The sequence below is a fragment of the Erinaceus europaeus genome, chromosome X (assembly GCF_950295315.1).
Source record: "Erinaceus europaeus chromosome X, mEriEur2.1, whole genome shotgun sequence".
In the NCBI taxonomy this organism is placed as follows: Eukaryota; Metazoa; Chordata; class Mammalia; order Eulipotyphla; family Erinaceidae; genus Erinaceus; species Erinaceus europaeus.
Genome location: NC_080185.1, coordinates 55,888,376 through 55,905,321, shown reverse-complemented (window position 1 = coordinate 55,905,321; position 16,946 = coordinate 55,888,376). Strand labels below are relative to the sequence as shown.

At 46.9% G+C, this 16,946-nt stretch overlaps 1 long non-coding RNA gene across 1 annotated transcript; it reads right to left on the bottom strand.

Moving 5' to 3' along the window:
• Positions 1–4,493: 4,493 nt before the first annotated feature.
• Positions 4,494–8,048, bottom strand: LOC132535765 (uncharacterized). The gene is made up of 3 exons (XR_009547459.1): positions 7,835–8,048; positions 6,802–6,927; positions 4,494–4,762 (listed from the first exon to the last, which is right to left on the bottom strand). It is a non-coding gene; the product is annotated as an uncharacterized LOC132535765 (long non-coding RNA).
• Positions 8,049–16,946: the final 8,898 nt, after the last annotated feature.

Sequence of the window (16,946 nt, the reverse complement as noted above, 5' to 3'; positions counted from 1 at the left end):
TAAAATAGGCCTACTTGCTTTTCCCAAAAGGAAGACCCCATAGCTCATCTGCTATAGTCTTGCCTTTAGGTTCCTGGCTATTAAACAATTTGTTCTGCTTTATATCTTAACTCTTTTCCAGCCACCAAGTTGCGGATGACAGCACGATGCCAACCTGACTTCCCTGGACAGAGGACCTCATCTATGTCCCCTGGAACGCCACCTCTCCATAGCTCTGCCCCACTAAGGAAAGATGGGGGACAGGCTGGGAGTATGGATCGACCTACCAATGCCTATGTTCAACAGGGAAGCAATTTCAGAAGCCAGACCTTCCACCTTCTGCACCCCATACTAAATGACCCTGGGTCCATGCTACCAGAGGGATAAAGAATAGGAAAGTTTTCAAGAGAGGGGATAGGATACAGAACTCTGTTGGTGGAAATTGTGTGGAACTGTACATCTCTTATTCTCTGGTCTTGTCAATATTTTCTACATTATAAATAAATTAATAACAATTAAAAAAATTGTGTCTTGCTGGAGTGAGTAGCCTCATGCATGCAGTCTCCAGATGATAAAATGGCAGCAATTCGACCTCACATATAGCTAACTCCCACACAGCTTTGAGATTAAAGAGCTCTGTCCTCAGTCTTTCACCTCTTGTGCACCTTAGGACAGAGCCAAGCTGAGTAGCTCCTATCAGGCCATCTACCAGGAATTTCCTAAACTTTCAGCCTCCTCCCCACGAAATTACCTGTGCCATTGATAACCACCTCAGCCTTCTTCCTTTCAGTGTCATCCATCCCCAGAACTTCAGTGATTGCCTCTTGAGTGACTTGACTCATGGATCTGTATATCCAGTGACCTAAAAGGATACCCCAGATCCAGCTTGCCTCAAAGTGAACATATTCCAACTTTCCTCTCTAAAACCAAATACAACTCTTGAAACAATTGTCGCAGCAGGTAGATAGCATAATGGTTATGCAAACAGTTTCTCTTGCCTGAGGCTCCAACGTCCCAAATTCAATCCCCTGCACCACCATAAGTCAGAGTTGAACAGTGCTCTGGTTTAAAAAAATGAAAGAAAGAAAGAAACAATTATCTACACATAAGGCTTCAATGTGTTTTAAAAAATATTTTATTTTAATAGAGAGAGAGAGAGAGAAAACCAGAGCATTGCTCAGCTCTCTGGCTTATGGTGGTACTGGGAGATTGAACCTGGGATCTTGGAACATCAGGCATCATTATGTTGTCTACCAAGCCTGGTTTCGGTGTCTTACTGTTTTTTTTTTCATTCTTTCTTTCTTCCTTTCTTTCTTCCATTCTTTCTTTCTTTCTTCCTTTCTTTCTTTCTTTCTTTCTTTCTTTCTTTCCTTTTATTGCCCTTGTTTTTGTTGTAGTTAGTATTGATGTTGTTGTGTTGGGTAGGACAGAGAGAAATGGAGAGAGGAAGGGAAGACAGAGAGGGGGAGAGAAAGACAGACACCTGCAGACCTGCTTCACTGCCTGTGAAGTGACTCCCCTGCAGGTGGGGAGCTGGGGGCTTGAACCGGGATCTTAATGCCAGTCCTTGTACTTAGCGCCACCTGCGTTTAACCCGCAGCACTACCGCCCGACTCCCCCCCCCCTTTTTTTTTTTTGCTATCATGGTTATCACTGGGGCTCAGTGCCTGCATGAGTCTTCCACTTCTGGTGGCCATGTTTTTTATATAAAAAATGAGAAACACAAGATAGAGACAGAGAGAGAGACAGAGAGAGGAGAAACAGTGAAGCTTCCCTCCACTTTGTGAAGCTTCACCCCTGTAGGGACTCCCATGTGGAAGCTGGGGGACTAAACTTGGGTCCTTGAGAACACTAATATGTGCACTATACCTGGTGAACCATGTCCAGGCCCACTTACTCTTTTTTTTTTCTCCAGGGTTATAGATGGGGTTCAATGCTGGCATAGGTGGAGGGCTCAGTGCCGGCACTATGAATCCACTACTCCTGGCAGCCATTTACTTTTGTTTCAGTTTTTCTTTCTATTTTATTTGACAGGACAGAGAGAAATTGAGAGGGTAAGGGGGAGAGATATTGAGAGAGACAGAATGACACCTGCAGACCTACTTCATCATTCGTGAAGCTTTCCACCTGCAGGTTGGGACCAGGGGCTTGAACCTGGGATAGAACTCAAGACACCATGTTTCAGAATCCAGCACTTTATCCACTGCACTGTCTTCTGAGCCAAAGCATTTCATTCTTCTGATCTGGCATAACTGGGGTATCCAAGGCTTAGCTCTCAGAGCCCTCCTCGTCTCTGTCTTCACTCAGTAGAAGAGGCACTTGCCAGCCTTCTTGCTGATGCACCCTGAATCTGCAGTCCCACTTCACACCTCCTCTCCAAACTCCACACTCCTGTATCCATCCACTTACAGGGTATTTCCCTGGCATGGCTCACAGACAACTGCAATCAGTATGACCCCAAATGAGCTCAAGTACTTGTCCAGATCAGATGGCCTCACCCCAACTAAGCAGAAGCCTATAAGGTACCCTTGACATCTTCCCTTGCTATCTACCCCTGCCCCTCTCTGAACTTCTAAATGGCTTCCTTACTTCCACTCCTGTCCACCTAGTAATTCGTTCTCCAAGTATATTAACAAATACAATGACCAGGAAGGTGGCAAAGTGAATCAAAATTGGATTCTTAAGCATGGGGCCCTGAGTTCAATTTACAGTACCATATGTGTTAGACTGGTGCTGTGGTTCTCTCTTCTTTCTATTTCTTTCTCATGATAAATGAACAAACCTTTAAAAAAAATTTGGGGCTGAGTGGAAAAAAAAAACTTTCATAAGGGCCAGATGATGGTGCACCTGATTAAGCGCATACATTGTAGTGTGTAAGGACCCAAGTTCAAGCCCCTGGTCCCCAGCTTCACAAGTGATGAAGCAGGGATGTAGGTGTCTCTTTCCAAATCTCCCCTTTCCCTCTCATTTTCTCTCTACCCAATAATCAATAAAATATTTTAATAAACTATTAAAAAAAGACTTTCATGCCTGAGGCTCCAAAAGCCCAGGTTCAACTCCAGCACCACCAAAAGATAGAGTCAAGCAGTACTCTGAATAATAATAATATTTAAAATTTCTTTATTGGGGAATTAATGTTTTAGATTTGACAGTAAATACAACAGTTTGTACATGCATAACATTTCCCAGTTTTCCATATAACAATACAACCCCCATTAGGTCCTCTGTCATCCTTCTTGGATCTGTATTCTCCCCACCCACCCACCCCAGAGTCTTTTAATTTGGTGCAATACGCCAACTCCAATTCAGGTTCTACTTGTGTTTTCTTTTCTGATCTTGTTTTTCAACTTCTGCCTGAGAGTGAGGTCATCCCATATTCATCCTTCTGTTTCTGACTTATTTCACTTAACATGAATTTTTCAAGTTCCATACAAGATAGGCTGAAAACAGTGGAGTCACCATTTTTTATAGCTGAGTAATATATATATATCACAACTTGCTCAGCCACTCATCTGTTGTTGGACATCTGGGTTGCTTCCAGGTTTTGGCTATTACAAATGGTGCCGCTAAGAACATATGTGTACACAGATCCTTTTGGGTGGGTGTGTTGGGTTCCTTAGGCTATATCCCCAGGAGAGGAATTGCAGGATCATAGGGTAGGTCCATTTCTAGCTTTCAGAGAATTCTCCAGAATGTTCTCCACAGAGGTTAGACTAATTTACATTCCCACCAACAGTGTAGGAGGGTTCCTTTGACCCCACAACCTCTCCAGCATTTGCTGATGTTACTATAATTATCATTATATATCTATACATACACGTACGCGTGTGCGTGTGCGTGTGCGTGTGTGTGTGTGTGTAGATATTTGCAAAGATGGGTCTGGCTAAATAGCTCACTGCTTTACCATGTGAATGACCCTGGTTTGAGCCTAGCCCTCATCGCATTGCTCTTTTTTTTTCGCTCTCCTTCTTTTTCTTTTTTTCTTTTTCTCTCTCTCCCTCTCTGCCACTATCTAAAAATAAATAAATAAATAAATACAAATATAGATATCGATTTGTACAGACACAAACTGCAATATTTGAAGGCTATCACTGTGGATCATGGGTAAATATTACAGAATTTGGAACCACTTACTATTTACCCAGTACCCACACAGAGTAGTTCTCAAACTTGTCAGTAATTTAAACATATTTTTATTTATTATTGGGTAGAAACAGAGAGAAATTGAGAGGGGAGGGGGAAGATATAGAGGGAGATAAGAAAGACACCTGAAGCCCTGCTTTAGCACTTGTGAAGCCTTCCCCCTGCATATGGGGGCCAGGGGCTTGAACCTGGTTCCTTGCACACTGTAATGTGAGCACTTAACCAGGTGCACCACCTCATGGCCCCTCAGTAATTTATTATTTTTTCTTTCTAAAATAAACCCCAGAAACTTTTTTAAAAATTTATTTATTTATAAGATGGACAAGATCATAGGATAAGAGGGGTACAATGCCTACCACCAGAGTATCCCATCCCCTCCCCTGATAGCTTTCCTATTCTTTACTCCTCTGGGAGTATGGACCCAGGGTCACCATGGGGTGCAGAAGTTGGAAGGTCTGGCTTCTGTAATTGCTTCCCCTGCTGAACATGGGCGTTGAAAGGTCGATCCATCCTCCCAGCCTGCCCCTCTCTTTCCCTAATGGGGCAGGGATCTGGGGAAGCAGAGCTCCAGGACACATTGGCGGGGTCATCTGAACAGGGAAGTCTGGTTGGCTTCATGGTAGCATCTGGAACCTGGTGGCTGACACAGAAACTTTTAACAGTAGTAAGAGTTGGGTTGCTCTAGCTGGAGAGACACAGAGCATTCCCAGTCTCCTAGTGGCCCTGGCCTCCCTTCTCATCCCCAATAGCTCCTGGGGGTTCTGGGGTAACTCCAAAGAGGCATTCTCAGGTTGAGAAACCTGCAGGCTAAAATCCAAACTCTTTCCCAAACAAGCCAGTTTTCTCCCAGGCTTCACATGGCTCCACCCCTGCACCAGCTGCAGCCATCACCCCGCCCCCTACCCTCAGTTGTTTCAACCCTCTTGTGTGTGTGTTTGGGAGGTGGGTGGGAGGAACGTCCTGTCCTGTTCTCCTAGCCCTGCCTACATCAGACTGCAGTTATTTTTCCGATTCAGCAGTACTGCCCCTACACTGGTTTACCTCATTCTCAGGTAGGAAGGATACAGGGAGCTTTCTTAGTTTTTCATTGGCCAGGGCATGTTCCTGGGGGCAGGGATCTTACTTTTCACTGCCTGCCACCACCTGCTTTGCAACAAGTGCCTAGTCAATGACGGGGTCAACCCCAGTGATGGTCTTGACCCTGTTAATAGAGCCTTTTAATGCCTTGCTCTAACCACCCAGATAGAGCTATCTTGCCTGATAAGCCTTAATACATTGAACCTGGTTTCTTATCCAGTCTAGGAGCCATAAACAATGTTACCCTTCTGTGGAAGATTATGGGGGGGTTGGGTTTTTTTCTCCAAAACAGCTGCAGTTGGCTGTGTTCCTGAGCCCTATGTGGCCAGAATGGGAGCCCAACAGGACCTTCAGGTGGGGGAGCTACACAATGGTTACAATGTGCAGGGCTGCCCAAGCATAGAGAAACAGTCTCTGGAGCTCCCATACTGTTTACATTTGGTTCACAAAAGCATTTCACTCCTCCCCAGAACAGCCAGAGAAAAGGATCCGCCTCAGGGCGGGAGGGAGGGAGATCTGGGTTTGGTTTCAACACCAAATAGTGAGGTGGCTGACTTCCACTGGCTCCCTCACAGTGGCTGGGCAGAAACAGTGAGTGTGAGAAAGGAAGCAGGTAAGCCACCACTCCCGTGGAATTAGCCTTCCGTATACATTGAGTGCTGTTTTATTTTATATATGTATTTATTTATAATCAATTTATTTGTTTATTGTGCCACCAGGTTTATTGCTGGGACTCAGTGCCTACATGATTCCACACTCCCAGTGACCATTTATCTTTATTTCGTGTCAGGTAGATAACAAGAGGCGGAGAGAGATAGAGACAGAGACAGACAGAAGAAACAACACGGCATTATACCACCATTCACTCTTGAAGATTCCCTGTTACAAACACTCCCATGCAGTAACCCAGGGATTGAACCCAGGTCCGGGAGCATGATAGTATGCACCCTACACTAGGTGAGCCACCTGTGGCCCCATGTGCTTATGACCTTATTCCCCCCCCCCCAAGTTCCTGTCGCTCTGTGACTGTCCTCTTTTTTCAGCTCCTGGAGAACTAGCACCACAGCTGCAATGAACTCTAAACACCCAGTAGATGACAATGGCATAGTAGTTAAGGTCTGGGCTCTGGGGTCAGATGGCCAGGGTTTGATTCCTGGTGTGCGCCTTTTGTAATTACAGTCAGGCCATGTCATGCGTCCATTTCTCTATCTGTACAGTGGAGACAACAATTGTATTCACATCAAGAGACTGGGGGAGGGGAGAGCTCACCTGGTAGTGCTCCCACCTCACCATACGCGCAGTCTGAGTTCGAACCCCAGCACCATGTGGGAGTACCACAGCTCACAAGGAGCTCTGGTGCTATAGTGTCTCTCCTGTTTCTCTATGTCCCTGTCACTCTCTGACACACACACTCTCTCTGGATATATATATATACATATACATATCTCCAGCCTCAAGTGGTGAAATCATTTGTGCATGAGGCCCAAATGATGGAGAGGGACAGCGAGAGAGAGAAAGAAACAAGCAAGCAGCTAGGAGAAATCAAATAATACATAGAGCAGAGAGGTGATTCACACAGTAAAGCAAACAAGTTATTCTTACTCAAGGGTCTGGACTCAAGCCACCATATAGGAACACCTGCAGGGGGGAACTTCACAAGCAGTGGAGTAGTGCTGCGGTGCTTCTTCTTTCTCTTTTTTTCTCCTCTCTCTGTCTCTAGTCCTCTATCTAGAGGGAAGAAAAAAAAAAACAACACCAGGAGCATGGAGTCAGACAGGCACTAAGCCTCAACAATAACGCTGGTCAGGAAAAAAAGAGGGTGGGGGACAGGTGGTGGCACAGTTGGTAGAGCAGACATTATGTACAAAGACCCAGGTTCAAGCTTTGGTCCCCATCTGTAGGGGGAAAACCTAGCATAAAGGACAAATACCACGATTCCACTCACATGAGATACCTGGATAGTCAAATCCACAGAAGCAGAAAGGAAGATAGTAGTTACTGGGGACTGGGATGTGGTGCAAGTCAGGGAAGTAATTCATTGGGTTTAGAGTTTCCATTTGAAAAGCTGAAAAAAAATCCTGACAATAATGGATTGTAGTCATGGTTGCCCAGCAGTGTACTTAAAGCCACGGAATGTGGTGAAATAAGATAGAATAAAAATGAAAATGTCTGGATGGTGGCACATTCTATAGAAGATATACGTTACCATGTTTGATGACCTGGATTCAAGTCCCCAGTCCCTACCTCCACTAGGGAAGCTTAACAATTGGTGGAACAGTACCTCAGGCAACTTTCTTTATCCTTTTCTATCTCTTTCTCTTCCCTCTCAGTTTATCTTTGTCTATATCCAAAATGAAGGAGGAGAAGGAGGAAGAGGACTAGGAGCAAGAGGAGGAGAGACAGGGCAGTTCTAAGGGCAGAGCTTCACACACAAATCAACAAGCCAGGGAAAGGAGCTGCAATGAGCCGGTATTGCCTGAAGAGGGTGCCAGAAAGCTCTGGGACTGTGAGTTTCTCCACTCACCACCTCCTTCCCCCACCACACCACACCCCACCCCACCCCACCCCACCCCACCCCACCCCACCCCACCCCACCCCACCCCACCCCAAGTTTACTGTGAACCCTTGTACTCACAGATACCCCACTGCAGAGCAATTACTGCCCTAATCCCTGCAGAAGCAGCAGTTGGGTGTGTCCGGCTCCCTGGAGACCTGGGGAATCCCTATAGTTGAACAAAGGTCAGATACACTGTTCCCAGCAGCATGTTGGTGCCTCCCAGTCCCAAATCAGACTATTCTTGGGTCAGAAAGACTGCCATCAGGTGCGTGCTACCTGTCAAGTCCTCAGAACTGTCCTGACCGAATAGGAGGACGGGCCAGTCTGGTGGAAAGTTCATGCACTCTCAGGGTGGGACAGGCATGGGTCCAAATCCTGATACTACTACTTGGCTAAGGTACAACTTTGAATATGTTTCATTTCCATGCCTCAGTTTCTCCTCCTGTGGAATGTGACCCAACAACTGTTGTGGGGATAAAATGGCACCTGCCAGGCTGCCCACGACCATGCCTGCGCACAGCAAATGTGAAGTGACAGCTAGCATTCCCCTACAAGTGGGTGTGATGAATTCTTTTTCTTTTTCACCAGGATTATCACTGGGGGGCTAGGTGCCTGCCTGACTCCACCATTCCCAGTGGCCATCCTCTGCCCTTTGTAAAATTTCTTTTTGATTGAGGGTGGCAAGAGAAAGAGATAGAGAGAGATAAGAGACCTGCAGCACTGCTCCATCACTTGTGAAACCCACTGCAGGACTTGAACCTGGGTCCTGATGCATGGCAATGTGTGTGCTCTACCTAGTAACCCGCCAACTGCCTCCATGATGATTAAATGGGAAAGGCTGAAAGTACCCTCAACTATATAGATTTTCCCCACTGATTGGTAGTAGCTGCTGTAGCCACTACTACTACTACTGATGATAATAATGTAAGTGACACTCGTGAACCCTAGTGGTCAAAATCATGACCAAAAGAAGGCAAAGCCACAGCTCTAGAAAGCTAGTGACACTCAGCCTTCCACCTGTGGGAGGAAGTCTTCAGAGAAAAGGAAGGAGGGGGAGGGGACTCTGAGTCTCCAGGGACTCACTGTACAGTAACAGCCTCTGTTTCAATTCCTCCCCTCTCTGGTGTCTCAGCTTGTTTTTGTGGCTGGAGAGGAAAGGCATGGGCGGGGCTCCCCTACACAGCACCAAGAACCACAAACCCGCCCCCGGGAGTCCGGGTACAGAATGTACCCAGACTGCAAACCACACCCTTGTGGCTTGGGGAGGCCCCTAGGGCGGGCTGGGGGAGCCATCACACTATTTTGTTTTAGAGTTCTGTGCTTAGCAACTGGCTTGGGATTCCACAGCACCCAAATAATGGGCTGTCCCTAGGGGCCAGGATTGTATTCAAGGACCTCCTCTCAAAAAGGATGCCAGGATTGGGGAGACCTCTGGCCCAAAGAGAAGCCCCCCAACCCCTGGACGTCTTTCAGGGGCCAGATTATGTCCAGAGCTGGCTTGAGAGAGTTTCCTAGCAAAGGTCTGACCACAGCCAGACTCTTCTACCCCCAACCAACAAGGGGCTTAGCTTGTGCTCCCCTCCACCTGTGTGCACCCACACCCTCAGATCTATGTAAGCTTTCCAGAGCAGGGAAGGGAGGGAGATAGATGGGACTGTTTCCTAAAGCCTGAGTGACATGGACAAGAAAGACAGTTGGGAAAGGACCAAAAACAGGAGACTCAGAAGGGCTGGAGAAAGAAAGTCCCTTGAAATAGGACAAGTGCAAAAGGGTCCTTTAGTGACAAGCACTCACTCCATCTTTGGGCTTAATACAATAAACAAGAGGAATACCCAGGGAAGGAGGGAGTTGACCACAGCTGAATATGAATCCTCCTCAAAAATAGAGCATGCCTCACTCCTGTTTGGGCTGGCCACATTTTCCAAAGCAAAGACTATGGGAACACATTGGACAAGGAGGTGTACACTTATGGGGAAACAAGCCCAAGTGTTTACAGCCCAGACTCTCTTCCTCCACAGTGGCTGCAGACTTTGAGAAATGGGGCCCCTGGGCAAAGACCAAGGTGTGGAAAGAGCTTGGGGCCAATGTCCAAGGGCTGGACACTCAGCCGATGTGCATTATCAGGAAAGTTCATTGATCTTTCTGACCTTCAGTTTCCTTATCTTTAAAACTAGGCTAATTATATCATCCCTGAAGAGCGCTGTGAAGATTAGCGTGATTCCAAGAGTGTAAAGCACCAAACACACAGTAGGTCCTCAGGCAAGGCAGAGCTGTGTATTTCCAGACAAAAGAATGAGATCTAAAAGGATTTTGTGGGGGCCAGGTGGTAGCACAGCGGGATAAGCACACAAGGCAAAAAGCACAAGGACTGGTGTAAGGATCCCAGTTCGAGCCCCTGGCTCCCCACCTACAGGGGGGGTCGCTTCACAAGCGGTGAAGCAGGTCTGCAGGTGAAATAAAAAGAAAGAAAAAAAAAAGGATTTTGTGAGGAGGCTACTAAGCATCTCTTCCCTCAAATCCAGAAACAGAACATGACTGGAGTTACGGTGGAGGCAGAGGGTGGCAGATGATTTCACCCAGGATAGCACACGCATTAGTTACCGTGCACCAGACCCTGCATCCAAGTTCCAGGCCATCACATGGGAGCACCTGCAAGGTACAGGGGAGTTTCATGAGTGGTGGAGTGGTGCTGCAGTGTCTCTCCTCCTTCTCTCTCTCTTCCTTTGTCTCTCCCCCTCTATCTGGAGGAAGAAAAATTGGCTACCAGGGAGCTATAGAGCTGCCATGCAGGCACTGAACTCCAATAATTTTGGTGGCAAAAAAAGAAATAAAAACAAGAAAAAAAAAAAGAACAAAATGCTAGGGGCAGGTTAAGGGCAAGTGGCCCTGGAAGAAGGGACTGACATATGCAAATTAGTTGTCCTAGAACAAGCAATAGCAGAGCACCTGGAATGATCAGTAGCAGAAGGGAATAACCTGTTTCCACTTAGGTCTACCAATAGCCTGTAAAATGAGTTGGCCCTGGGAAACTGGGGTCACTGTCTGTGGAATCCTGCAGATGTGTATGCTTACACTTGGCTTTAAAGTTCACCTTGCCTGATCCACAGGGTCCTCTTTGATGAACCCGGTGTTGGAAAGCCTATGGGGGTGGAGGAAGAGGTTCCCTTAAGAAAGCAGTGACACCCCACAATGTTCCTGGGTCCATACTCCCAGAGGGTTAAAGAATGGGAAAGCTATCGGGAGGGAATGAGGTATGGAATTCCGGTGGCGGGAACTGTGTGAAGTTGTACCCCTCTTATGCTATGGTCTTGTCAGTAGTTCCATTTTATAAATAAAAACTTAAAAAAAATAAAAGAAAGTGATGACACTTGAGAGTCCCATCAGGCCTTTATTAAGAGAGTTGTAACAATCCACCAGACCTGAGAATCTGCTCCTCCCAGGACAGGAGGATCTGGGACATGGAAAGGCATCTAGTGAGCACCAGAAGTTGCTAACTGCCAGATGAATTCAGCCCTGTGATGCATTTTTGTTTGGATAGATCAGTTTACCCCAAGTTTGAATTAGGTGCCAATCTCATCAAAGTAGAGGTGTCATGTAAGCATCCAGAGTTGGGGCTTCCCCCAAAGCAGCAGCAAATCTAGCAGTTCTGGACCCACATGTCCACACAACAAGGATCCTAAGAGGTATAGTACTTTAGGTATGTCTTATACTGAGTGCTTCTCAAAGTGCAGTGTCTTGGGGAATTCTATTAGACTGCAGGTGTTAACTCCCCAGGTAGGCAAAGCCATAGAGGGGGAAAATAAGACAGCAGGGTCAGATGGTGATTCAAGTGGTAAAGCACATAAATTATCATATTAAAGAACCTGGGTTCAAGCCCCTGGCACCCACCTAAAAGAGGATGAAGTGGGGGTCGGGAGGTAGCACAATGGGTTAAGTTCATATGGCTTGAAGTGCAAGGACCAGCATAAGGATCCCGGCTAGAGCCCCCCAGCTCCCTACTTGCAGGGGGGTCGCATCACAGTCGGTGAAGCAGGCCTATAGGTGTCTTTCCCACTCTCTGTCTTCCCCTCCTCTCTCCATTTCTCTCTGTCTTATTCAACATCAATGACAGCAATAATAACAACAATAACAACAACAAGGGCAACAAAATGGGAAAAATGTCCTCCAGGAGCAGTGGATTCATAGCATAGGCACCGACCCCCAGTGATAACCCTGGAGGCAAAAAAAAAGAGGATGAAGTGGTAGAGCAGTGCTACAGATCTATCTCCCTCTCTCTCTCTTCCTCTCTCCCTCTCTCTCTCTCTCTCTCTCTCTCCATATATATATATATATATATATATATATATATATATATATATATATACACATACACACACACACACACACACACACACAATCTTCTCCTCTAAGCCAATTTCTCTCTTCTCTCTGTCATTCTGTGTTGTGTGGGTGCCAAAGGAGGTACATTATCCAGGTGAATTATTTTGGCAACATTTTTCTTCCCATTAGGTTTATTACAGGGGCTTATTGCCTGCATGACTCTGCCCTCTGGAATGGCTAAAGTGTGTACATTCCAGGGGTGGGCCATCGCTTGGTCCTCCCAGCTGGATATTTTCCCAAATTGCCCACAATAGCTTCCCACTCCTGGAGTTCTGAATCCATTGGGGTGAGGCTTGGGCATCTCTCCACCTCAGACACATTGTTAAAGCCCCTTACCCTACCCAGAAACTCTCCTTGCAGCTAATTTGTGAATTACTTTATTTATTATTATTATTATTATTTTTTACCTCTAGGGTTATCTCTGGGGTTTGGTGCCTGCACCATGAATCCACTGCTCCTTGAGGCCATTTTTCCCATTTTTGTTGCCCTTGTTATAGTTGTTATTGTTACTGTTGCTATTGTTGTCTTTGCTGTTGTTGTTGGACAGGACAGAGATAAATCTAGGGAGGAGGGGAAGACAGAGAGGGGGAGAGAAAGATAGACACCTGCAGACCTACTTTATCACCTGTGACCGACCCTCTCCCGCTGCAGGTGGGGAGCTGGGAGCTCAAACCGGGATCTTTATAAGCTGGTTCTAGCGCTTTGCACCATGTACGCTTAACCCTAACCCACTCCCCCATTTTTTTTTACCAGAGCACTGCTCATCTCTGACTTATGATGGTGTTGGAGACTGAACCTGGAACCCCAGAGCCACAGACATAAGAGTTTTTGCAGAATCACTATGCTATCTCCACTTGATCTTAGCCGAAAGGCCAAGAAGCTGTAACTATGCTATCTCCTTAGCCTTTAATTTTTTTTTGTTGTTGCCTCCAGAGTTATCACTGGGGCTCAGTGCCTGCACTGTGATTCCACCACTCCTGGAGGCTGTTTTCCCCCCTTCTGTTGCCCTTGTTGCTTATCATTGTTATTTTTATTATTATCATTGTTGTTGCTGTCATTGGTGTTGGATAGGGCAGAGATAAATGGAGAGAGGAGGGGAAGACAGAGAGGGGGAGAAAAAGATAAACACCTGCAGACCTGATCCACCGCTTGTGAAGCGACCCCCTTGCAGGTGGGGAGCTGGGAACTCCAACCGGGATCCTTATGCAGTCTTTGCGCTTTGTGACATGTGTGCTTAACCCACTGCACTACCACCTGGTCCCCAGCCTTTAAATTTTTTAAAGATTGACTTCTATTTATTTACCAACTTTTGCCACCACTATTGTTTTTACCACTTTGTTTATTTTTTTAATGACAGAAAGATAGATATATAGAAAGAGCACATATGTGCAAGACCAGAGCACTGCTCAGATCTGTCTTATGATGGTGAAGGGGGTTGAATCTGGGACTTTGGAGTGTCAAATCTGAGATTCTCTTTGCACAATCATTATGCTATCTCTCCCACCCTTTCAGTAACATTTGAGAAATACTGTCTTGCACCCTGACCACCCTTCTCTTCCCTATTACCTGCCTGGGCATGCCTAGGGCCTTTGCCCCTTATTCTGCTACAAATCCCAAAGTTCGGATTTTCCAGGCTGGCCTGGCCTTCCCTATTGTATTAATTCCCACTTCTCCTAGGTCTGGGAGTTCTGAGGCCAAACCTTTCCAACACACACACACACACACACACACACACACACACACACACACACACACACACACCTCCCAGTGGCACTTGTTTTCCTGGGTGACTTGGCTTGAGGACTGCTATTAGAGGCTTCTGGAAGATGGAAATCACTCCCATTATTCCCAGAGGCCACTGGGAAGGCTCCATGGGAGTCTAGACGGGGTGCCCCACCTGCTCAGCCAGCTAGGGCCACGCCCTGTCTGGCAGCCGCATGGTGGCCCACATGTCCTCTGCCTCCCCTGGAGTCCTGTGGGAAGACATGTGCTCCAAGGGGGCAGATCTGCAGGGGCTTGGGAGCCACCTCAGTCCCAACCACAGGCTCTTCCAGTGGCTGGGGAGGAAGGGGAGTGGACAGGGTAAGCATGTGGAGACAGAGGTGAAATCAAAGGGGTGTTGGGGTGGATGGAGGAAAGCCATCAGTGCCAGCCAGGCTGGTAGGCTGGCAGGGTAAATTCAAGATTGCGTGAGAGAGTTTTAGAGCAGCAGCCCGGAGCAGGGTCCAGACAGGGGCCAGTCATTCCTAGTGAAAAGAGGCTGTGACCACAGAAAGACAGAACATTTTGTTCTGAGTGGGAGGAATACAGCTGGGCAAGGCCAATGGAAAGCCCGCCCTGGCCGGCCTGGCTTTGAAAGGATAGATACCATTTCCCAGATGTGTGAGGCATGTAGATATTCATTCCAACCTCCCTCCCGTGTGTGTGTGTGTGTGTGTGTGTGTGTGTGTGCGCGCGCACACACACACACACACACACACACTCTGCTTGTTCTCTTTGTGTTGTCTGATTGAATGGAGCTAATTGGACACCTGGGTTTCTCAAGTGCTTGCTGGTCTCTTTTCCTAGAGATGAAGAAAGGATTTAATTAGAAGGTGCAGAGGAAAAGCTATAGAGAAGCTAGTGTGAAATGCAGGGCTCCATCCTAATTGCTTTAGTACTTTCACACCTGCTCTTGGTGACTCCTCTGAGCCACAAGGGAGAGGAGGAGTTTATGGAGTCATGGGGGCAGGGAGGGGAGTGCGGTCACTGCCTGGTCCTCCAAGATCTCTCTGTTCTCTATTTTTTTTTAGGTGGAGGAAGAGGGAGAGGGAGAGGGAGAGGGACCACAGAACCGAAGCTCCCTACAATGTGGTAGGAGTTGGGCTTACACCTGGCAAAGTAGCACACTATTGAAATGAGCTATTTTGCAGGCCTGACCCCTTTTTAAGACTTATCTCTCTCTTTTTAAAAATTATCTCTACTAATTAAATAGATAGCCAGAACTCGATAGGGAAGGGGGAGATAGAAAGGGAGAGAGACAGAAAGGAACCCGCAACCCTGCTTCACCACTCACAAAGCTTTCCTCCTGCAGGTGTGGACCAGGGGCTCAAACCCAGGTCCTTGTGCATTGTAACATGCGTACTCCACCAGGTACACCACCACCTGGCCCTGCCTGATCCCTTTTCTTTTCCTTTCTTTTTAATTTTTTGTTTGTTATTTTTATTTATTTGATAGAGACAGCTAGAAACCGAAAGGAAGCAGTATATATCTGCAGCCCTACTTCGCCACTCATGAAACTTCCCCCTGCAGGTGGGAACCGGGTGCTTAAGTCTGGGTCTTTGCACACTGTAACATGTGCGCTCAGCCAGGTGCATCCCCATCCAGCCCTTAGCCCCTTCTCTTTTCTTTCTTTTTTAAATTTCTTTATTGGGGGATTAATGTTTTACATTTGACAGTAAAAACGATAGTTTGTACATGCATAACATTTCTCAGTTTTCCACATAACAATACAACCCCCACTAGTTCCTCTGTCATCCTTTTTGGACCTGTACTCTTCTCCCCCTACCCAGAGTCTTATACTTTGGTGCAATACACCAACTCCAGTTCAGGTTCTACTTGTGTTTTCTGATCTTGTTTTTCAACTTCTGTGTGAGAGTGAGATCATCCCATATTCATCCTTCTGTTTCTGACTTATTTCACTTAACATGATTTCTTCAAGCTCCTCCAAGATGGGCTGACCCTTTCCCTTTCAAGGTCAACTTTGTCCTTCAGTTTCTGGGGTGTAGTGTGCCTGCTAGGCTGTAATGAAGGCTAGTGTTGCCCCCCAACCCCCTCCTGTGAGGGGCTGAAGGAAGGCTGCAGGGGCGGTGATTTGGAGGTGAGGATGAGGTAGGTGATTTGGCTTTTGATCTTCTCCTTCTCTACCTTCTCCTTCTTCTTCTTCTTTTTTTTCCTTCCACCCTAACAAGCAGAGAGCCCTGAGAGGCTGAGACTGTGTATGCAAGGCAGGCTAGCTGTGGACAGAAGCTGACTTGAACATTAACTACAAGTTCAGTCCAACATCCCTTCACCGCTACATTTGAAAAGTGCTGATAGGGCAGATTATCAGCCTCTCCACCACCCTGTGCAGCCTCCCAGCATGCTCTCTGCCCCTGCCCTTTGCCCTGCTTCTCCAGCTCCTTCTCCAACAATGGCACAAGAGAGAGAAGGCCAAAGTGGAGAGGTCAAGGGACCTTGAGTTAGGAAAGAAGGCCTCTGGAGAACTACTGTCTGTGGTACAAAGACTTGAGTCATGACCTTGGGGAAAAGAATCTGGGGTAGGCAAAACAGTTCGCCTGGATAGTGTGCTGGCTTTACCATGCACACACCCCAGATTTAAGCTTGGCCCCCACCAAGTTCGAAGAATTTTTGGTGCTATAGTGCACCCCTCCCCAACAACAACAACAACAACAACAAGTCAGCCTGGAGCAGTGAAGCCTTGGTGACAACATCAACAAAAAAGAATCTACTGGCTAGGCAGTGGCATTCAAAGTCGAGCATACACATTACCATTCACAAGGACCTAGGTTCAGGTTCCCGCTCCCCACCTTCAGGGGGGAGCTTCATGAGCAGTGAAGCAGATTTACAGGTAAATCTCTCTTTCATTCCCCCCTTTCTATCTATATCTATCTCTGTCTCTATCCCCCTCCCCTCTCGGAAGGAAGGAAGGAAGGAAGGAAGGAAGAAGACAAGAAGAAAAGGAGAAAGTGGCGGACTCATAGTGCCAACACCAAGCCCTAGCAAAAACCCTGGTGGCAATTAAAAAAAAGTCTGCCAAGGGGGAGCAGAG